This window comes from Thermobia domestica, chromosome 4 (assembly GCF_964235325.1).
Source record: "Thermobia domestica chromosome 4, izTheDome1.hap1.1, whole genome shotgun sequence".
NCBI classification, from domain to species: Eukaryota; Metazoa; Arthropoda; class Insecta; order Zygentoma; family Lepismatidae; genus Thermobia; species Thermobia domestica.
Genome location: NC_137457.1, coordinates 99,894,684 through 99,913,397, shown reverse-complemented (window position 1 = coordinate 99,913,397; position 18,714 = coordinate 99,894,684). Strand labels below are relative to the sequence as shown.

The following is an 18,714-nucleotide window of genomic DNA, read 5'->3' as shown; positions in this document are numbered from 1 at the left end:
TTCTCACTAGATCTTTTTTACCATGCAGTGTCTCCAACTCAATATATTTTTTCGGAACGTTCCACGATTTTAATTTTTCAAGATATCGCTTTAAAACATATAGGGATGAATTCACCCCATTACTAATAAATATGATAATTGTTAAAAATGAGTTGGCAACACTGGAAGTACCACCCCCAAATAACGTTATTATTTAATACCTCGGTCGCTAATTAACCGATTTCAAAAATTCAAACGGCAAATGAATACTAATAACATAACCAATTTTCTAAAATGCATCAATGGTTGCATAACCCAAAGGATACTTTAATCTTTTTTCAATATCTCCACAAAATTTCAACAAATCGAAAAAATAAAAACACTACCATAAGTCAAATAAAATTTTAAGACTTTTCTAAGGAAAAACGTTTTCCCGAAAACTCAAAAATAAACCCGTAAAAAATTCCCGAAATTTTGAACTTGCTGTAACTTCGTCAAATATTAACCGATTTACAAAATTCAAACGACAATCAATAGACAAATAAATTTCCTATCTATTGAATGTCTTATAAATTGCATAACTCTAAGGATATAATTACAAAAATTCACATAACTTTCTTATTTATACATGTATCTTTAAAATTCGAACGGCATTGTATTCTGTATGCCCAAAGGTCTTAGCTTTTATAGTGTTGATACTATAAAAACACTTATACAGTTAAAACATACTTAAAATTACAAGTTCGGATACTGATAATGGAACCTTCTGGTAACCTCGTTCTCAATAGGAAACAATGACTTCTTAAACTCTGTCCACTGATCATAATTCAAGCTGAATAGACAGCCGTTAATATCAAAAACGACTTGAACTTCGGTTTGCACATTTTTTACAATTACATTAAAGTTATTAGTAAGAATGAACTTTTTTTGAGGATCCATTTCTAACCACTCCATTTTTTACTTCTAACGGCATATTTTTGTTCATTTTTGTTCTTTTTTTGGATTTACATACAGAACTCGACAGTTGGATAGTTTTCTTTTAGACCAGTGTATTTGATTTTTATTCCATCTTTAACGATCTCATCAATCATTTTATCTGTTAAGTGTTTTGTAAATCTAGGTGTAAGAAAAACCTTGAACTCCTCACACTCGACCAAAATGCTCTTTCCAAACTTAGTTTTAATGTTTTCCATTTTCACAATCTTATATTCCGTATTTACTTCTAATTCTCTTAATCCAATAACCTGTTTTTGTTTAAGACTTCCAAGCTTGTTTAAAAAATCAACGTGTTTTGCCATCGTATTTATTATATAGAAAATCAATGAAAACTTTTCAATTTTTATCTTCAACAAAAATATTTAATTTTTTTTATCAATTTCGTTTTATGGGAAAACTTCCATAAAACAATCGTTAATGAAAACAGTTTGAGGATGCAAGGGTATCTTTTCGATACCCTTTAAAGTCGCCTATGGCTAACTGATAAAGGGCCAGTGATACTGGTCCTTAGATCCTTGAATTGTTTTTGATATTTTGTTAACTATCTAAAACTCTTCTACCACTTTCTCATTCTTGGGATCATATGTAAAGTTCTTTCGCCCAATTAAAATCGCATAACATATAGTATCAGCAGCCACAGCTTCTGCAAAGTCTACAACAATCTTTATGTTTGTTCTCTCATTTACCGATACATTCTTTCTCTTACTACAATTAATCACATACATTGGTCTGTTATCTATAAACTCTTTAGTGTCATAGTACATTTCAGTGTTGTCACATGTTATTCTCTTAAATGCAGTATAATCTTCGTACATCTTAAAACAATCCTTGTTAGCAATATCTAAGTTTCTTGATTCTTTTGGAAATACCTCATTCCTCCCATTCTTAAGATAGATATTCTTTACCTTACAATGATCAAACTTACTTGCATCTGCTGTTTGTTTGACACTTCTATCAGTTCGGAACATTACAACTACGAAATCAGGCATATCAAATTGTCCAGAATTAAATTGAGTAGTAACATCAAACTCCAAGAAAGAACCTGTAACAGTCTTTTGAACACATGGATAAGTATGGAATGAAAACATGATTTTGGGTTCTTTAAGAATATCCAACTTTAACTTGTTTTCATAATTAGATTCGTATTCAACAATAGGCATTCTTATCTCCATACTCGTTCATTTATTATATAATAAATGGCTTTAGTATTCAAGTTAACGAGTGATACTTCTGTTTTAAAGAAGAAACTCCATTACGAATTAGACAACAGTAACAACAACTTAAGCATAGGACTAGTTTGGTTTTACAGTACATATCTAACTGCAAACATAACAACAGAAAAAAACAGTTTCTCATATGGTGATAGACAAGTTTTTATACCAGAAGGGCAATACAGCTTAAACAGTCTTAATGAATATTTAAAATCTCAATCCATCAACATAACATTATCAGAAGATCATTTAAGAAATAGAGTTAAAATTGAAACTGATAGTAATGATGTTAAAATTGGGATTATAGGCACTGTCCTCGGGTTTAATATTTTTGAAGTTTTAGAAAAGAACAAAACACATATTGGAAGTAAGTTGCCAAAGTTTCATCTGTTTTATACTATAAATGTTCACTGTAATATAGCAGATGGCATGTTTGTTAAAGATACAGAATACACACATAGAGAAACAGGGATCATTTAGAACAGGCATCATAGCATAATTTAAAACAGATGCTGAGTTCAAACATAGTACTATTTACGAGCCTACTTATCTATTATTTTTCCCTATATCCAAAGACAAGCTTGACAACTTTGAGATAAGGATAACAGATGAGAATGATTCCCTAATTGATTTTGGTGGAGCAACAACAACTGTACTTTTACAAACTAAGATTTTCTCTTAAATAAATAGGAAGATGTGTTCTATTAAAGGTTGTATGTTTAGTGTTCCTTATAACGAACTAAAGGATTTAAATATTGATCATGTATTAACAAAGAAACAACTTAACGATAAAGCCAAGAAAATTAAAGAAGGTAAAGGAATGGATTTAACTTTAACTACTGCACAAATGAAAAAGATTAAGAAAGAGCATATGGGTGGTTTTATCTTTACAATTCCAGCCATTTTAGCAGCTTTAGGAGCAGTTGGCTCATTAGCAGCTGGTGCAGCAGCGATTACTAAATCTGTACTGGATGCTAAGAAGAACAAACAAGAACTTGAAGAACAAAAAAGACACAATATGGCTATGGAAGAAAAGCAGGGGGCAAGTAAACCAAAGAAGTCAAAAAACTAAAACCATTGACCAACTTCGATATAGAGAGGTTGGCTAAAGAATTAAAGATAAAACGATTTAGAGGTGTATTTATGAGTGACGAACTTCCACAAAAACCCCATGTACATGAGTGTGGTGTAGTTAACCTCGATAAATCAGAAAACATTGGTACTCATTGGATATGCTATTGGAAAGATAACAACATAAAGTACGTGTTCGATTCTTATGGCGGTTTTCCTCCTAAAGAACTGGTACAATATCTTGGTACCGAAAACTTCTTTTACAATGACGAACGAATACAAGACTTTAATTCAGTTATATGTGGTCATCTTTGTGTTAAGGTTTTAAATCTTCTAAATCAAGGGTATTCTTTTAGTGGTGTTATGTATATGATCAAAAATGATTAAGTTTAAGTGCTTTTATGGTTTACATCCATAAACGTTTCTCTTTAAGATAAATATGGAAGCTATACACAATAGATTTTTAGATTATTTTGAGAAGCATGAGGATGAACTAGATGCACTAGATAGATATAATTTTTATCAGTAATTTCAGGATGTTAGCGAGATAGACTTAAAAGATAAAAACAACGTATATAATGTTATTCATCTATGGAAAATGTTAATACCAAAATTTTTGTACACGGAAGAAGAGTTGGAAAAGTTACGCCCAATAATTACCTTAAAGCACTTGTTGTCAAAGTATAGCTCTAGACCATTAGAGTGTAGTAATTGTGGTAGTAAGTCATTAACAAAAGGTATGAGTAGTTACATTTGTGATGATTGCTCTGTAGAGAGTGGTTGGGTTTACGATACTAATGAAGGAATGAGGGCTGCTTGTGCGAGAAAACCATGGTACGATACTACAAAAAGATTTAAGTTACAGTTATCTCGTTTGCAAGCTTTACAGGATAGAATTATTCCCGAAGAGGTGTTCAAAGTGTTAAATGATGAATTTGGAGATATTCCAAAACATTTCATATCAACAAAAGATGTTCTAGAAGTAGTAAAGAAAAACAAATACACAAAATATTATGATGATGTCTATTTAATACACTATCACCTTACCGATCAAAAACCATTAAAATTACAACATATGGAGGAAACACTTATAAATGAGTTCGAAAACTTACACGAAGTCTTTAGGGAGCTGTATCCGAAAAGAGTATTGTTTATTAACTTGAAATGTGTATTGTACCATCTGTTGAAAAGCACGATGTTCATGTTGATATTGATTTTAAACACTCACCTAGACAAATAGAGATGTTAAAGAAATGTTTTGAAAAATTAGGATGGGCATTTTCTGTATAATAAATGAGTATGGATATATTTGGTAATGTTAAAGATAGAAAAGATAATGTTGATATTAGTGAAGAAAAATTAAAATTGTTGGAGAATTTAAATGATGTTGTTAGCGTAAGTCAACTTAGGTCAATAGTAGCTCAATTAGAGAACGAAAGAAAACGATTTGAAGATGCATTAGAAACGTTACAAGACACATACGTTAAGAAAGAAGATTTTCAAAAGATTAGGATGGATACTACTAAATTGGTTATGCAGAAAGAAACCATGCCTCTACTATATCGATTAAGAGCTAAAAACGTTAAGGAGCCAATCTTTAGAATATTTAATTTCTCAAACGGTTACAAATTTCTCTATAATGGGAAAATAATGCAAATGGAATTAAGTTTGGATAAATACTTTCTAGATATATATTTGGGTGGTACTTTGATTGAAAATATACCTTTTGACTTTAAGAAGAACGATATAATTACGATTAAACCAAATAAAAATTCTGCTATGGAAGAAGGACAATTATTGTTTGTTGTAATGTACATAGAAAGAAAGATTTCCTAAAGACGTTTGCTATATAATAAATATGGATATCTTTGGTAATGTTAAAATGACATCAGAGTTAGATAATACAGTTGTGAGAAAAGATATTGCTATGTTAAAAGAAGAGCTTAAATTCGTCAAACGGAGTTATGTTATAGAGCTTCATAGTCGATTAATATCAGAAAATGTTGAAACTCCGTTCTTTTTAATACATAACCTATCTATCGCATACAAATTTCTTTATAAAGGTAGGTTAATGCATATAGAATCATCTTACAATACGTATTATATAGATATATATTTAAATGATTCTCTAGTTGAAACTTTTCCATTGCACTTTAATACAAATGATAAATTAGCAGTTAGACCATCTAAAGGTTCTGATCTGAAACATGGTAAATTACTATTGCTTCTTATGCATGTAGAAAGAGAAGACGAAGATAGTGATGATGATGGTGAGAATGTTGATAGCATGATATTAAACAGCGATAGTTATTGATTTTCTATATAATAAACAGGATGTATTGTGTTAAGTGTAAGAAATTGACAGATACGAAGAAAGATACTATTAGAATTGAACAAACAAAGAATGGAAGATATCTAAAGAAAAGTATTTGTTCTGTATGTGGTGTTACTAAAACTCAATTCGTTAAAAAGCCCGATTGACTAGAAGAAGGTAAAGATGTTAGAGAAGACATTATAGAAGGAATTCAGAAACCATCTAGAAAAAACTTTGACAGATTAAGTGTAGTTATAAAAGGTATCGATGATCTTTGGCAAGCTGATCTTGTAGAAATGGATAGTGGAGTATTAAAAGGTGTTTCCAAAATCAATAAAGGTTATAAGTATTTGCTAACGATTATAGATGTGTTTTCGAAATATGCGTTTGCTGTTCCTATTAAAGATAAGAGTGGTAAGAATGTTACAGAAGCATTCGAATCCATTTTAAGAACGAGAAAGCCTAGTAACTTACAAACTGATCAAGGTAAAGAGTTTTACAATACAGAGTTTAAGAAGTTGATGGATGAAAATAAGATTAATCATTACTCAACCTATAGTGGTAAGAAAGCTTCTGTTGTTGAGAGATTTAATCGAACACTTAAGCAGAACATGTGGAAAAGGTTCACGACACAAGGGGACTACAAATGGATAGAGATATTACCAACACTAGTTAAGAGTATAATCATCAAATTCATAGAACAATTGGTTTAAAGCCTATAGAAGTTAATAAGAAGAATGAGCAAACAATATTGGAGAAAGTGTATCAAAAAGAATATAAGCGCGTTAAGCCCAAATACAAGTTAGGTGATCATGTTCGTATACGTAAGTCGAAAGGGTTATTTGAGAAAGGATATACACCTAATTGGTCAACAGAAGTATTTGTTATTAGCGAAGTTATTCCATCTAATCCGCCTACATATAGAATTAAAGATTTAGAAGAAGATGATGTGCAAGGTAGATTTTACGAACCAGAACTATTAAAGACGAAACACAAAGATGAATACTTGCTGGAAAAGGTCTTGAGAAAGAAAGGTGATAAAGTATATGTCAAATGGATAGGTTTTGATGATTCGCATAATAGATGGATAGATAAGAGTAATGTTGTAGTGTAAATATAAATGTTTGTCTTTTATGGAATAATACCCATAAAAGGTTGGTTTGAACGAGATAAGGGGGTAACGAAACGTTACCCCTCATAATCATATATTTCCAGCGCTGGTATTCCAGTTGTAGAAATTATCTACAACCGCCAACCGCCCTATGCACACAATCAAAGGTGGAGAAAGACTTGATAACTGTTGAGAAATAAAGAATCAAAAGAACTAATAGATTATATTTCAAGGGCTCACATGCGAGCCGATCAAATCTTTCAAAAAATAACCGACTCCTAATATACGAGGGGTCGCTCTAAGTATCTAGTAAAAGGCTGATTTGACAAAATTCTAGGAACTTCAGAAACTCATCTTACACAGTAAAACTAGCTGGTAACGAAATAAAAAATCTAAAGAGTTAATTTCTTATATAAAGTGATCGCACCGAATTCGTAGGGATGACTTTAAGATTAGAAAGAAGTAAGAAACTACTTGAATATTTTGATAAAAATTAGCTGGCCTACATCCAAGCCAGCAAAACTCAACGTATTATATAGAGCCAAAAAAGGTACAAACAGTGATCAAAGATTTACAATAACAAAATTAGTGGACCGAATTCGGGCTACTTTGAAAATTCATAAGAACTCATAACATATATTTCCAGGGCCAGCCAGCTGTAGAAATTATTAGAAATTAACAACATAATGGAAAAAAGCAATGGAGCACTTTTGCTCTGTTGCTCTACATAAAAATTAGCTGGAGCAGATATGCTTCGGCAAAAAATAAAGATTTTCTATATAATAAATATGAGTACTATGGATAGTTCTCTTAGTTTAAACGATATTTGCTACGAACAGATTAAAGACAATTATTGGTATGGTCTGTTTGGAGATTTTAAATTGATTATAGATAAGAACACTGGATACTTTAACGCTACCAAGTTGTGTCAGAGTGGTGGTAAAAGGTTCAGAGATTGGAAATGTAGCAAACATAGCATAGAGTTGATCTCTTACATAAATCAAAGCCGGTGCGGGATATCTGGCGCCGGCTAGCTGGTAACGAAAATGAACTTAAAAATCAACATTTTCTATATAATAAATATGAGTACTATGGATAGTTCTAGTTTAAACGATATTTGCTACGAACAGATTAAAGACAATCATTGGTATGGTATTTTTGGCGACTTCAAGTCGATTATAAATAAGAGTACAGGTACTTCAATGCTACTAAGTTGTGTCAGAGTGGTGGTAAAGAGTTTAAAAATTGGTTTCAAAATAAACAATCCAAGGAATTGATAGAATACTATAATGAAAAAACCGGTAGCTGGAATCCCATCGGGCGCTCTACATATCAAATAACAGGAGGAGATAAAGAAACAAATACAATTATCTCAGGAACATACGTATATAGAAAAATATTTCTTGCTATTGCTCATTGGCTGTCTAAAGATTTTTACGATAAGTGTTATGATATAATCGAAGACTACTTTACACAAGATTTTAGACAGCTTCAAGTAAACAATGAAGAGTTACAATCAAGAGTAGAAGAGATAGAACATCAAATGGAGCAATTACGATTGCACAATCAAGAACTAGAAAGCAAAGTTGATTATCTTAAAACAGTTGCAGCACCATATACAGAAGATCCAGGGAAAGTACACAAACTAGTTATTATTAAAAAGAACCTCACGGCTGGTCAGCTTCAAGACATAGTAGACAAGTACGACACAGACAAACACCATCAGGTTCGGCGTTACGAGTCATACAAATATTGGGTTGGAAGGGTTCAGCAGCGAAACATCAAAGCAAGACTTCAGTGTCTCAAAGAAAAGTACCCAAGAATGTCAGTGCTATCAGAAACCAAAGATCCAAACTCGGTCAACCTCCTAAACAAAGTCAAAGAAAAATACAGCTGTGTTGTTTCGTATGGTTGCCATGTGGATATTGAAGAAGAAGACGACGAGTTTGTTGTTGATTTGTTTTTGAGTATAAGAGACAATTAACAATAAGTTGTGTGTTTAGATATTTGTAAAGGTAACAACTTTTATGGTTTTCTATATAACAAATATGGAGGCACATTTTGATTTATTACATGATAGACTTAAACTAATTCATCATGATCTTAAACTCTTAGCAGCACTACTAGAGAAGCAAATACTGTTAAAGGAAAAAGAATTATTAATAACACAGCAAAAAACATCTGATTTGAGTAGTGATGATGAATATAAATATGGTAGTGATGATTATGATGATGCTGATGATGAGTAAGTTTACAAAAATGATTCAGTTTTAAATGTGTTTATGTGACTTTGATGGGTTAATCCCATAAAAGCCGTGTTCGAATACAACGCGTAATATTTAGACAATGGCAGATTTGTACAATGTTAAGCGTTGTACTAGGACAAATGAAAATGAAGTGAAATAACCCGGTGAAGATAAAAATTGAAGAGTAATAAAGATTTTCTATATAATAAATAGGATGAATAATTATAATAAATTTACTGTAGTAGAGTTAAGACGCCAATGTAAACAGAGGGGAATCAGAAGATATTCCCGATTAAGAAAAGCAGAACTGATAGACCTTCTTAAACAATATGACGATGAACAAAGCAGAAAACAGATTAGAGATATATTCCCATTTAAACAAGAAGTAATTGAAAGACCAAAACCGAAAAGACCTAAGCTAAAAGTTGAATTGAAAGAAACATCATTGAAATATAGATTACAGACATTTAGAATAGAAAACTTTGATGGATATAAAGATCCTTTGAAATTCTTAAATGCAAGTAGTAGGATTGTTAAAAATAAAATCAAGGACAGTTTTAAACTTTTCAATGCGCTTAAAGTTAATATGTCATTTATTTGTAAATTTAAAAAAGAAAATACCATACAAGAACATAATTTTAAAACTTCAAATGAAATAATACTCGAATTTACAGATTTAGATGACTTTTGTAAAAAAAGCTTCATACAAACTCATAAGAGAAATGGGAGAGTTTCAAAGTAAAGGATCTGGATGGATGTTACATTCTATAGACTTTTTAGAATTAAGAATTAATAAGTATGTATCAATGAGAGGTTACTCTTACATAGAACTTCCATACATGATTAAGAAGAGAAGAGCATGTGTTAATATAAAGAATAATGATCAAAAGTGTTTCCTATACTCAGTCATATCTGCATTATATCCAGTTAAACATGGGCAGCATGCAGACAGGGTCTCTACATATAAAAAACATGAAGATAAGTTTAAAGATGTTTTTAAAGATATCCCATTTCCTGTACAAATTACTGATATAGCCAAGTTTGAAAAGAGAACTGATATTTCCATTAGTGTATTTAGTTTTGATAATAACTATTCAATTTTCCTACTTCGAATCGCACAAGAAAAGAAAGAAAAACATATTCATCTGTTATATCTTAAAAGTGAAAAGAAAACTCATTTTTGTTGGATTAAAGACTTGTGGAAGCTTGTAGGCAGTCAAATAACTAAAGATGTTCATAAAAGATTCCTATGTGAAAGATGTTTAGCTAAGCATTTTAAATCAGAAGAGTTATTAAAAGAGCATGAAAAATACTGTGGATTATATTCAGCTGCAAAAATCGTTTCACCAAAAGAATGGAATAAGGTACTTGAATTTATTAATTATAAACGATCTTTGAGAATTCCATTTACAATTATTGCTGACTTTGAATCACTATTAAAGGAAATTATTACATGCCAACCTGATCCAGAAAGATCTTATTCAAACGCATATCAAGAACATAAACCAAATAGTTTTACATACTATGTCAAAAGCACTTTAGATTCTTATAAAAGCAAACCAGTAGAATATATAGGAGATAATGTATCATATGTATTTGTAGAAAAATTAAAAGAAGAAGCTATTAAAATTGCAAAGATTTATGATACTTATAAACCTATGAATCGCCTTACAGAAGAAGAAAGAAATATATTTGAATCATCTGAAAGATGTCATATTTGTGAAAGAACTTTTAAAGAACTTCCACGCTTATTAGAAAAGAAAATAGAGAGGTTAAATATTTTAACTAGTTATTTAAAAAAGAAAATCGAAGAAGGTTATAAACATCTAGACGAGGAATTGTATATGAAAAAAGATGATGATGATATTGATGATATAGATGACATGTTAATGGATATAAAAGAGCAAAAGGAGGATATAGAAGTTATACTTGATGAATGTACTAAAGAATTGAAAAAGACTATAAACAATATAAAATCATGTATAACCAAAGTTGCTGATCATGATCATTTAACTGGAAAATTTAGAGGAGCTGCTCATTCTTATTGTAACATAAAATATACAAACCCAAGATTTGTTCCTGTGTTCAATCATAACTTATCTGGATACGATACACATCTATTTATAAAAATTTAGGAGGCGGAAAATTAGAAGAAAAGATAACTATAATACCTAACACAGAAGAAAAGTATATTACATTCTCAAAAACGATAAGATACAAGAATAAAAAAATAAAGAACGATCAATCCAATTAAGATTTGTAGATTCGTTTAGATTTTTATCAAGAAGTCTAGCTGAATTAGCAAAAAATTTAAAACCAGAACAATTTAGAGAAACATGAAAATTCTTTCCTAAAAATGTAATTGATTTAGTAAAAAGAAAAGGTATCTGTCCATATGATTATGCTGATTCACTTGAAAAACTAGATGAACCTGTTCCACTATCTAGAGACAAGTTTAAGAATAGATTAACAGGAGAAGATATAAGTGACGAGGATTATAACCATCATTTATTAATCTGTAAGATATTCTATTTAAAAACCTTAAGAGAATATACTCAATTCTACAACAAAACAGATGTACTTCAATTAACAGACATTATTGAAAACTTCAGAGATACAGCTCTTAATACATATAAATTAGATCCTGCATGGTATTTCACAAGTCCAGGCTTCTTCTGGGATGCAATGTTAAAGATGACACAACAAAAATTAGAATTGTTAACTAATTATGATAAACTGCTCTTTATAGAAAAGGGTATAAGAGGTGGAATTTCCCAATGTTCAAATAGATATGCAGTAGCTAATAATAAGTATCTAGAAAATTATAATCCTAAAGAGAAAATTTCTTACATAATGTACATGGATGCAAATAACGAATATGGATGGGCTATGAATCATCATATGCCTTATGGAGAATTCAAATGGAAAAATATTATTAATGGTGTAAATGATAAATACTGGATAAATAAAATATCAGAGACAGACGATGAGTCTAATACTGGATATATACTAGAAGTCGATTTAGAGTATCCAAAAGAACTTCATAATAAACATTCAGATTTGCCATTAGCTCCTGAAAATTATATAAACAACAAGAAACTTCCAAAATTATTAACAACACTTTACGATAAAGAAAACTATATATTGCCTTATTAAAATTTAAAATTCTATGTGTCACAAGGTCTCAAAATTAAAAAGATACATAAAATATTAGAATTTAAAAAATCAGGCTGGTTAAAGAAATATATAGAATTAAATACAGAACTTAGATCGCACGCAAGGAATGATTTTGAAAGAGACTTCTATAAACTAGCGAATAATGCAGTGTTTGGAAAGACTATGGAAAACATAAGAAAGAGAGTAGATATAAGACTAGCACATAATGTAAAATTAGAAGAGAAACTAATATCTAAACCTACTTTTAAAGATAGAACTATATTTTCCGAAGATCTAGCTGCTATTCATATGTATAAGAGAAAAATTACTTTTAACAAGCCTATCTATGTTGGGATGTCAGTTCTGGATATATCTAAAATTTATCTATATGATTTCTATTACAATGTGTTGAAGAATAAATATGGAGATAAAGTCAAACTATTAATGAGTGACACAGACTCGGTTATAGCATATATAGAAACAGAAGATGTATATGAGGATATGAAAGCTATGTATGAGCATCTAGATACATCTGATTACAAAGATAATAACAAATATGGGATAAAACAAGTTAACAAGAAAGTATTAGAAAAATTCAAAGATGAACTGAAATCATAGTCGTAGGTCTCAAATCAAAGATGTATTCAATACAAGCACCTCAAATAGATCTCGAAGATAAAGACTTTAAAAGTAAATTTGATAAAGACAAATGTTGTAAAAAGGCAAAAGGAATAAAATCGAATATTGTTAAATCAGAAATAACCTTCAAAGATTACGAAGATTGTGTCTTAAAAGATTATGAATTATATAAAATGCAAAATACTATTAGGAGTAAAAGACATAATGTATATTCAGTAGAAGGAAACAAGCTCTTACGATGACAAAAGATACATATTAGAAGATGGGATACATACTCTAGCTTGGGGCCATTATTCGATAGATTTAAGGAAAGAAGATTTACTAACAAAGCTAAAAGAACTAATGGGTAGCTATATCAAAGGGAGACAAGAAAAAGAAAAGCGAAGAATAGAAAGTTTAAGAAATGTTTAGTTATAAGTTTTAGATGTAAGTTTAGGTGTAAAATTCTTTTATGGTTATATATCATAAAAGTAGATTGAAGATGTATCCTGTATGGGGTCAATGTGGGGAAGATGTAATTTTCGATGTGTATAATTAGATTCTATGCTGGGGGATTTCATATATAAAAAAGCCTGGTTTGAGGAAGTGGCCCCAGATTGCTTTTATGAATACTACTGTCAAAGATAATAGAAATTGAATGTTGTTCACTGTGCTGGATTTATTAATATTGTTGCAATTTAATAATTGTGTGGGTGAAGTCCTACTCTTTTCATGATATTCTTTATGCTGATAACGTACCCTAGTTAAGTTTGTGACTAAAGGTTTTACCAATCTTAATTTAAACACATAAATAAAACATCAGAAAGGAAATGTTGTTTACGTAAGTAAAAGCCCTCAAATTTCACTTAAATAACATATATTATGAAGGAAAGAATACACCTAGCACTGAGTACTGTTCACACGGAGCGATGTGCGTGTAAATGAGATTTTCGTGCTTAAAATAAACCAGTAAAAAACAGACCAGTAAAAAATAGGTAAACTAGCTTTCCAGTGCGAATATGTTAAAAAATATTCATTCATTACCTATGATTTTACTGTCAGGCATTAAGGTACCAGATGCTAAATGATTAACTCAAGTTTCGAAAATCCGATATCAGAGGGAGCTCAAAATAACTGTTAACAGTGTGGTGCCCTTTATAAAATGGTGTAGCAAAACTGAGGAAGTTGAATTGTTCTGATACTGTAAAAATGCAATAGTCATAATAATAAAGTGAGGGAGAAAACGAATGAAAATATAAAACTGTAAAATATTGAGTAATAATAATACGAAGGATAAATATTACACACTTGTCACTTAAACTATTCGTTCATTTTAATAATTTGATTTACTCTAATTTCAATCAATTGTTTCTGCCAAAACTAATAAGAAATCATAATTATGTATTTTGTGATTAAACAGGGAATTTGAAAAATGTATATTATTTCTAAATATGCATTAGTTAAATTAAAATATTTCTTTCAATGATACAATTGGATACTTTAGATATAATAAATTCAAACAACTAGGTAGGTCCGATTAATTTCATGTAGATAATAAGTAATATGCAAAATTGATTAATTCTAAGAATAACGGGTTGAGATTTGGATAACTTTAAAGGCTATGTAATTTTCAGTAGGACGAAGCAAATATTTAAAGCTAAGATTCGAATATCTTAAACCGAAAAAAAATATGAGACTTGAAATGAACTTTTTAAGTTTTATGTCCCACGTTTACGCCGGTTAGTCTTAGTGAGAGAATATGAGAAGCTAGATTTTCAGATATGTTTTTACTGTGATCTGAAGGCTTAAGTCATATCCACTAATACACACAGGTCACATTACACATCTTTCCAATAATGAAAATACGCAGATCTCATAGAATCGTTGGGGTTCTTAGTTATCCTCTCGCAAAATACTAATTAAAACCAGATAGAAAATCTCGTTCATTCCGGATTACTAACGGAAGGGGCTTCCTTGTGTAATAATGAACGCGTCCCCGATTCTAAGGCACAATGCCAGGTTGTCAATAGTTTGAATTACACTGCTTAATGGTTAAAAAATCTAAAATTCTTATAAATGTGCAAATACATTAATATTAAAATTTGAGTTTATCATGAATGTTCAAACGAGCCTACGACCAGTATTGTATGCGTTAAGTTAGGCGGAAATATAAGCTGTTTTATAGGGCAAAATGTATTTTCTTGTTTAAAATATTAAGCGAAAATGACTTCAATAAAGTACTCGTAGTGAAACAGCATTTCCAGAAGTACAAAGATTTTTTTTCATGAGTGTGATTGCAGCTTCTCGAGTATGAGGAAACTGTAAAATTATTTGTTAATGCTGAATGTATTGGTGATTGACACTTATAATAGTTCGTATGTTCGATCTCTTTGCAACAACTTTGCATGTACAATACGCAAAATATGGTTGCCTGTACTTCATGTACAAATTTACGGCATCTCATCCCTGGTTATATGAGCGGTTAATATATCACTCCGTCAATCTAGTTGTGAACTGGCATCTTTATGGCCAGACCTTATCATTGAAAAACGCGAATTAAGAGGTGGTCTGACTCAAGGAGGGAGATTCTCTGATAATGTAACATTGCTTTGTGTCCCCAGTATGCATATGTGCTCCGCTGTCCAAGTTGCCGTGACTTCATTAAGCGTAAATCGTGACATTTCCGGAGAACAATATGTTGAAATGAGGACTAATAGAATAAACTTTCATTCAACTGATCTAAATATGTCATATGATTGGTTTGAAGGTCACACCCCATGTGACCCAGTTCACATCGACAATTGTAATCAGGTACTCGTGCTGTTTTTGAAGATGTGATTACTTGCGATGACGATGAAGATGTTGGCACAAGAATACAGACGACGTTGGACAACGAGAAACTTTACAAAGCACCAATTCCAAAAACAGTTAAACACCAATAACATCGCAGAAAAGAATCAATGTTGGCCACACAATGCTCCACATTGTTGGGTCCATACTGTTTTTGTGCCCTTATTATCGTTTATGAACGAAATGGAAATGTGGCTGAGCAACTCAAATATGAGTTTATTGCTTAACCTGCAGCACGGTTTACTACTTATCCTGCAGCACGGTTTACTGCCTATCCTGCAGCACGGTTTACTGCTTATCCTGCAAAGAGGGCTACATAAGAAAGCCCGGCAAGTTTAACATAATAATAATATTACTGAAGAACATGCTGATGCTCCACAACCTAAAGTGAGTGACAGATAAGTCTTAGATGATTGAACTTTCCTTCATCACATTCAATGCCCTAAAACTGAAACCTACTTAGACATCTGCCAACAGTACAGACAGCACATTTTTTGCACACATGGAAGGTTCAATCAAAGTATAGTAGTATTTGATGGCTACAGTGTCTAGTCTGCCATTAAACACCCTAAACTTCAATGGGGCTCTTCTAAAACATCTAAAGTCATACCAGCCAACGTAAAAGTTACTGAAGACACAAAAATCTAAACAAACCAAAATGATTTCCTCGCAAATCCATACAACAAAATACATTTTATTTCCATATTCTGGAAGATTCTTGCAGACAACAATAACAAGCTGACAACCAAGCTACTGATAAAGCTGACAACCAAAATCGTTGTAGCCTCACCTCAGATAATTTTAGAAGATCATGAACTACACGTAGCAGCTGATGATGCTGATATTGTCATTTTGGTACTTGATCGTCTAAAATGGCAAAGGGATAATGAATACTTTATGTCTGGAACGAGACGGAAATGTTAAACTAATCATATTAGTGTTCGCCAAACGTTAGAGCACTCTCTTTGGATGTGGGAAAGGAAGTTGTTTAAAAATGCTCGCACAATTAAAGGATCATCAAATTCTCAATGCAGAGATTGGCGAAGTTAACGCCACACAAGAAACTAACGCATCCAGTGGCCTAATATTTCTTATTAAATTATATGGAAGTAGCTCCTCAGACACCCATGTTCCGGCGATTTAACCTATAACATGAAGATAATTGCAACCGGTGAATCTCTACCTCAACCTGAAACAGTCACGCATATAAAGAGATAGTAAGTAATGTACTTTGACTGTAGCTGTTAAAAGCTTATGTGATATTTTGTCGGGTAGAGATGAAGAACTACTGTAGATATTTCCGTTAATTATCCTTAAACCTTTTGACACAAATCCGCAAGAATAGAAAGGCTATATTTCTTAAAACAGCTGTCCTATTATAAGATTTGTAGAATCATGTTGATTTTAACGCACAACTCAGACATTGTATGTATCCATCTTTATACTAATTTGGCTTAGTTAATAACTGTGGAAATGGTTAAGAGTTGTGGATTTTAAGAATATTAGAAAAGTTCCAAATTCCGCCACTTTGAAATTTTTCATAGGATCATGCTGGCTGAATAACATGTATGCTAAGGGTGACGAACAGAAAAATTACATCGAATTTTTCACTATATTTCTGATAAGTAGCATTGTAAAGAAATGCTCCTTAATAAAACACACTTAGGAAAGTCGATTTATATTATTGTTTGATGCCATATTTAAGAAATGGTGATAAAATAGGCAAGATCTAACGAGATCTACTCTCTAAAAATGAACAGAAAATTTAACTTTTCTAATAGACGGTAAAGATTTTATGCTCTTTTGAAAGTACTCAGGAGAAACTGACGGGTGGGCATTTTGTTGACGTCATATCTTGATATTCCCGAGAGGGATTTTAGCGGATTTATATTATTTTGCAGTAGAAACATAAACCTTTTAAACAAGACAAAAATTCTTTCTATACCATTTTTTGGGTTTACCTTTTTTCTACGGTTCTATTACAGAATAAGGCAAAATCTCAATCCTTGTTTTAACATTAGATGGATTAGTAATGATATCATGCAAATGGACTTACAAATAGCATTTTTGATTCAGATCGTTTGTGAACAAGAGTTATTTGTAATATTATGGACATTCCAAATAATTGTATTATTTTGTAACTTCTGCTGGTTTCTTTAGATATCAATTTCGCACTTTTTGACTCAATACGTTTAAGATTATACAGTAATCCAGTTTAATATTATGTATTAAAATATCTTCAACAAGTTTAAACTTACTGAAAGCTGGCAGAAACAAAATTGTTGCAAGACTTAAATAAAACATAATGTCAGGTTAAAGTAGCTTGTCAATCAGATTTAACACTTTCTTTTAGTCAATATTCGATACTAAGAAGAATTATTCCCGAATGTACTTGTCAATTCTGTAATCCACAATTTTCTTTGTTTATTATTCAGAAAGGAATTTATGGAACAGGTTTGGTGGTACTAGCAGTCACGTATTGTTATAAATCACAATGACTTTAAAAAAGATTTCGATAAACAATTGATAATTTTCTGAAGCAATAATTACAATGTACATAAATGCTCATATTTGCTTTAAGCTACAATATTTAATATTTCGTACCTTCTCACAAAGACAAGTACATAGATTGAAATGTTGCATGTTAACATTTCGTCTTCATATGGGATATGTGATATTAAATGCAATCATAGAAAGCTGACAGTATATTATAGGTTTATCAACGAAAAACTATTTTGTATTCTAGTTGTTCTAAAGCATAGTCTAGTCCCTTGTATTCTGATTTCATCTATTTTTATAATAAATTTCAATGCTGTTTGTTACATTGACTAACAGTTAAGATCTTTGTATACCGTGCAATAACTGATAATATAGAATTAATGGAAACAATGTAAATATTAGTCGTTCAAGAAATTGCTTAGAAATTGGCATAACACTTCCTCGTTATGACGAACTAACGATTACAATGTGCTATGTCAACTAGCCATAAGAAAATGGATTTAGAAAGATTTGTCCGAAGAAGGAACCGCAAGTTATGACCGTTGAAGGCACACAAATAGTAACATTTTATACACAATATACCTTAACAGAACCATAATCTTCAATAAAAGACTATTGAAGTGCTTTCGTGCTAACCACAGCTTTTTTATTTTGACATGCAAA

General features: G+C 31.2%; 1 pseudogene across 1 annotated transcript in view; it reads right to left on the bottom strand.

Moving 5' to 3' along the window:
- The window catches only part of LOC145682827 (mite allergen Der f 3 pseudogene), a 439,184-nt pseudogene extending 421,218 nt beyond the window's left edge, over window positions 1-17,966 (bottom strand). The window contains exon 1 of the transcript XR_014130956.1: window positions 17,811-17,966. The product of XR_014130956.1 is annotated as a mite allergen Der f 3 pseudogene (transcript). The remainder of the gene's footprint in view (window positions 1-17,810) is intronic.
- Between the last annotated feature and the right edge of the window lie 748 nt (window positions 17,967-18,714).